Below are 5898 nucleotides of genomic sequence, written 5' to 3'. Positions count from 1 at the left end.
TCCCAACTGGTAGCATTTCACTACCAGTTTGAACTGGTAGCATTTCACCCCTGCCTGAACCTGGAGCATTGGGGCAGTGGTCAAAACAATTGGCCTACACTCTTCTCCTTTTTGGGTCTCCAGGAATTATCATGCACAAGTGAGTTCACATACCAAATAATTACATCTGCTTATTTTGGAAGTCACATTCACCCTTTTCACCCACCCGCCAAATAGGTTTCAGTCTTCTATAACAGCTAGCGCTACACATTTATAATTAGAACAAGGGTATTCCTCCAATCAATTGCATCTATAATGAGCAAAAACTTTTCGGACAAGAGATTTGAACACTAGAGATGGGGAAAAAAAGGGCTTCGCCTGAGTTGTTTTCTTATCTTTCAGTGCCAAAGCATAATGGGGCAGACTTAATTATCTGTCTTTATAGCAATATGAGGGACGCGGTGGCTCAGTGGCTAAGATGCTGAGCTTGTCAATCAGAAAGGTCAGCAGTTCAGCCGTTCGTATCCCTAGCAACGCATAACGGAAGGAGCTCCTGTTACTTGTCCCAGCTTCTGCCAACCTAGCAGTTCAAAAGCACGTAAAAAATGCAAGTAGAAAAATATGGACCACCTTTGGTGGAAAGGTAACAGCATTCCTTGCGTCTTTGGCGATTAGTCATGCCAGCCACATGACCACGGAGATGTCTTCGGACAGTGCTGGCTCTTTGGATTTGAAGCAGAGATGACCACCGCCCCCTAGAGTCTGGAACGACTATCACATATGTGCGAAGCAGAGGTGGGTTCCTACCAGTTTGCACCTATTCGTAGAACCGGTTCGTCAAATCTACCGAACCAGTTAGAAGAGGTTCCACCAGTGGACCCGGAAAGCAGGCCACACCTACAGAAGAGGTTCCAAAAAATTTTGAAACCCACCACTGCCACACACACAGAGAGACTGACACAGAGAGAAAGAGAAAGAAAGGAAGAAATAAATAAAGAAAAAAGAAAGAAAAAGAGTGAGAGAGATGAAAGAAAAAAAGAAAAAAGGGACAGAGAGACAAAAGGAAGGAAAGAGAGAGAGAGAAAGAGAGAGAGGGAAAGGAAACACATGGCCAGCAAGCCACTCCCACCAGGTCACATGGCCAGCAAGCCACTCCCACAAAGGAGGCCACACCCACAGAGTAGGTTCCAAAAAATTTTTGAAACCCACCATGGTGCGAAGGGAACTTTACCTTTACCTTAAGCAATGGTGGCTTTCTCTCAAGACGGACCAATCTTAGCATAAAGCAAATCTATCCAGCTAGTATTTACAGGGCGAAAAAAAAAGCCACCCGTTTTATAGCAAGCTTAATAGTCCAGGAAACAGTGATTGGCTGTGCTGAAAAGGCTGCTTAATTCATAAGCATGGACACCACCTGCCTCCACCATTGATGAATGGGGCAGGATCTGAAGAAACACCTAGATGTGGTGGATTTCACAGCTCTTCCCCTCAGATGTCCCAAGGAAGAATTTATCAATAATGGATTTGTCTCTGACAGGTGTCAGCCCTTCGATAAATACTCAGCCAAGAAAAAAAGGGGGGGACTTCCAATTCTTTAAAGTTAGCTCTTTCCAGCTGTTGGGACTCATCCGACTGCTGGAAATCTGTGTGGGTCCTTGCAGGGATGAGAAGAAAAGCTTTCTGTCAGCTCTCTTGCTCTTAGAATAGAAATGGCACACCCAGCCCAGGAAGAGGGTGGACAGCACACATCCAGAGTAATCTCTTGGCTCCTGTCCAAGGCCATCAGCTGCTAGCTGGCAAAGCAGATACGCCCTTCACCTGTTTCTGCAGCTGTCAGCATGTGACTGGAAGCGAGAGCTAACTGACTTCAGCTTCTGGCATCTCCTGATTACCGTTTTTGACATGATTCAGTCTTTGTCTAAAGCCATTCATAACTTGTTCATGGTGACCCAGATACTTGACATTGGGCAATGCCAAGAAGGAGGCTAATAGGCAGTCCTTCCTTTCTTGACAAGGAAGGCTTGTTTCCCTTGGCCTGGACAGAGACATATTGTCTACCAAAGGGAAGGGAACTCATCCTATGGAAGTGTCTTGTTTTCCAACAAAACCCAAGGCTTTTAATAATGATAAAATCTCATCCACCTTGCTCATTGCAGGGTCTGCCCGGCCGTACATGAAGGTTTGTGTAGGAAAAAATCACATCCTTGTAAGTTCGAAGTAATGACTTTGGTCTCCTTTCTTTGCTAATCAGAACTAGCCCAGGGATGGCTAACCTTTTCAGCATCAAGTGCTGAAAACTCATGTGCGCACACTCATAATGCAATGCATGTGCACCCCCCATGCCCGCCACGCATGCATGCACGACCCTTGCATGCACTCCCTGCACATGCATTCATGACCCCCCCATGTGTGCCCTGCCTCCCACAAATGTGTGCATGTTTCCCACACGCACCCCACGTGTGCGGCAGAAACCTAAAAACCATCTGACCGGCAGGAGGTGCGCGTATATGCACGAAAGAGCAGAGCTGGAGCAATGGCTGGTGAGCCTGCAGAGAGGGCTCTGTGTGCCACCTGTGGCACACATGCCACAGGTTCGCCATCATGGGCCTAGCCTGTAAAAGGTACATGTTTGGGACCAATGGCTTACAGTTACTGGACATGCAATAGTGGCATCCTTAGTTCACATTTCATTTCCACTACAAGCTTGCTAATAGGGCTTGACCAAGCCAGGATTCACTCAGTTCTGTGCCCTGTTTTTAGTATTATTACCAGAAGTGTTATTCAGCAGTTCTGGAGAACCGGTAGCGGAACTTTTGAGTAGTTTGGAGAACCGGTAAATACCATTTCTGACTGGCCCCACCCTCATCTATTCTCTGCCTCCCGAGTCCCAACTCATTGGGATGGAATGGGGATTTTGAAGTAACCTTCCCCTGGAATGGGGTGGGAATGGCTATTTTACAGTATCCTTCCCCTGCCATGCTCACCAAGCCACGCCCACAGAACCTGTAGTAAAAAAAATTGAATCCCATCACTTGATTATTACAGGATGTACTACATGTAAAACTGCAGGCCCCACTGGGTTTAATTCCTGCATTGAACCACCTGTGTCAGATGGATGGATTTGGGAACTAACCTACAAGGGTCCTGTTGGATGCTTCAAGACAGTCAAAATTGCTATCTCCTTGGGAAGCGGTGCCTGGGATGGGCAAAGCTTGAGGATCATCTCTATGGATGAAAGGAACTTGTTCAAGTTTAGAACTTTCCCTACTCTTTAAGAGCCGAGGTGGCGCAGTGGTTAGGGTGCAGTACTGCAGGCCACTTCAGCTGACTGTGATCTGCAGTTCAGCGGTTCAAATCTCACCGGCTCAAGGTCGACTCAGCCTTCCATCCTTCCGAGGTGGGTGAAATGAGGACCCAGACTATGGGGGCAATTTGCTGACTCAATTTGCTAAAAAATCTGTAAACCGCTTAGAGAGGGCTGAAAGCCCTATGAAGCGGTATATAAGTCTAATAAATAAATAAATAAATAAATTTAAGCGAGCTAGACAGCACCACTTGCCTTCCATTTTCAAAGTCTTCAATGGATTAACTTTTCTGGTGAGCATCATAAAAAGGAATTGATAAAAATAAAAGGCATTACATTGTACACTAATGGATTTAAAAATGAACTTTCTTTTCTGAACGCATACTAAACATAGCTTTCTTCTTCTTAATGACCACAGTGAAGACACAATCCAGCTAAAGTAAAGTAACTTTCAGTCCCACAGGTTTCAGCAATAGCGATAGAACTTGGTCTTAATATAAAAGGTAAATGTTTGTCATTCCCTACTCTAAGGAGTGGTGCTCATCTTCATTTCAAAGCCGAAGAGCCAGCGCTGTCCGAAGACATCTCCATGGTCATGTGGTCGGCATGACTAAATGCCAAAGGCGCACGTAACACTGTTATCTTCCCACCAAAGGTGGTTCCTATTTTTCTACTTGCATTTTTACATGCTTTTGAATTGCTAGGTTGGCAGAAGCTGAGATAAGTAACGGGAGCTCACTCCATTACACATCACAAGGGATTCGAACCGATGAACTGCCAACTTTTCTGATCAACAAACTTAGCATTTTAGCCACTGAACCACTGCGTCCCTTTAGTCGTAATTTACTGCCCCATTTTACAGCGCTCTCTGGGCAGTTTACAATGTCAGCATATTGCCCCTTCCCCCAAAAAATATGAGTCCTTGTTTTGCCAACCTCGGAAGGATGGAAGGCTGAGTCAACTTTTAACCCATCAGGGTTGAACATCAGGATGTGGGCAGCATTTGCCTGCAACACTGCATTCTAACCACTTCACCACCAGGGTTCTAAGAAGTTTGACATTCAATTTCTCTACTGAAACCAATCCATGCATTTTAAATTGTTCCATAAAACTTAGTGACTGGTGTGGATATTGTCGTTGTATGGCACAAGGACCACCACCAGAACAAAAATGCTGTCAGCATCTCCTCTATCAGTGATCTATTCTTGAGTCTAACTTTGATGGATCACTGGCATAAAATATGGAAGATAAGTTAGATGCCCTTGATTTAACTCCTCAGTTGCACAGCTACCTTAATTTATTTCCCTCCCTCTTTTAGCCAAGTCAAACAGGCAGGTAACTCTGCATGAGTTTTCCAGACATGGTGACTAATTGCATTTACTGTACTTGCTGAAATTTATTTCCCACCTTTCTGCAGAAAATATTTTCCTATGTTCCTAATAAGTGAACATTAGAATGTTAAAAAACACCCACAAGGGGAAAGGCAGATGATAAAGGAACACTGTTTGAGGAGAAACACATTGGAATTTATTTATTTTTGCAACCCCACTAAGGGAAGAAGGGCTCAGTGGCTAAGACGCTGAGCTTGTCGATCAGAAAGGTCGGCAGTTCGGTGGTTCAAATCCCTAGCGCTGCATAACGGAGTGAGCTCCGGTTACTTGTCCCAGCTTCTGCTAACCTAGCAGTTTGAAAGCAAATAGAAAAATAGGGACCATCTTTGGTGGGAAGGTAACTGCATTCCGTGCATCTTCGGCATTTAGTCATGCCGGCCACATGACCATGGAGATGTCTTTGGACAGCACTGGCTCTTCGGCTTTGAAGTGGACATGAGCACTGCCCCCTAGACTTGGGAATGACCAGGGGTGGGTTTCAACCGGTTTGCGGCGGTCCCTGCAAACCGGTTGGTCGGCGAACCCGGAAGTAAGTAACTTCTGGGAACGGCGAAGGTCCCAGCCGCCCGCCCGCGCTTCTTACCCCGTTTTGACGAGTTCTGCGCTTCCATGCATGCGCAGGACACATACAGTGCCTGCGTGATCCTCCAGGAGCAGCTGGAGCATCGCACAGACGCTAGTACGCATGCGTGCACCGCGCGCGTGCATGAGGACGCCGCCGGCCCTGTTCCAACCAAACTGGTTGGAACGGGGTGAGAAACCCACCCCTAACTAGCACATATGTGTGAAGGGAACCTTTACCTTTGCTAAGGGAAGAAGTAATTTTGGTTACTATGAGAAGGCATTTCTCTGATGCCCACTTACCACACGCCACACAAATGCCCACCATAACTATGATCAAAGTGAACTTTGGGGTCAGGGAAAGAGGGAGTGCATCATGGTTAACAAAGCAGGTCAACAGGACCCATCCTAGCGAAGAGAATCTGTAAGTTGTTAGAAGAGCATTTCTCAGCTGTTCAAACACCCAGAACCTCTCCCTGTTTTGAAAGAGGAAAGCAATGTGAACTTATCTTACTTAGAAAATGCCGACTTTAATTTTCATTACATTCATAGATTGGAAGCTATTAATTATGGTCATAGCTCTTGAGCAAAGGTCTTGATGATTTGATTAGATGCTGGTGAGTTAAAAGCAGAGGGAATACATATTCCATCTCGAGGAAGCAT

Source organism: Thamnophis elegans, chromosome 3 (assembly GCF_009769535.1).
Source record: "Thamnophis elegans isolate rThaEle1 chromosome 3, rThaEle1.pri, whole genome shotgun sequence".
In the NCBI taxonomy this organism is placed as follows: Eukaryota; Metazoa; Chordata; class Lepidosauria; order Squamata; family Colubridae; genus Thamnophis; species Thamnophis elegans.
Note: the sequence above shows the minus strand (reverse complement) of the source record.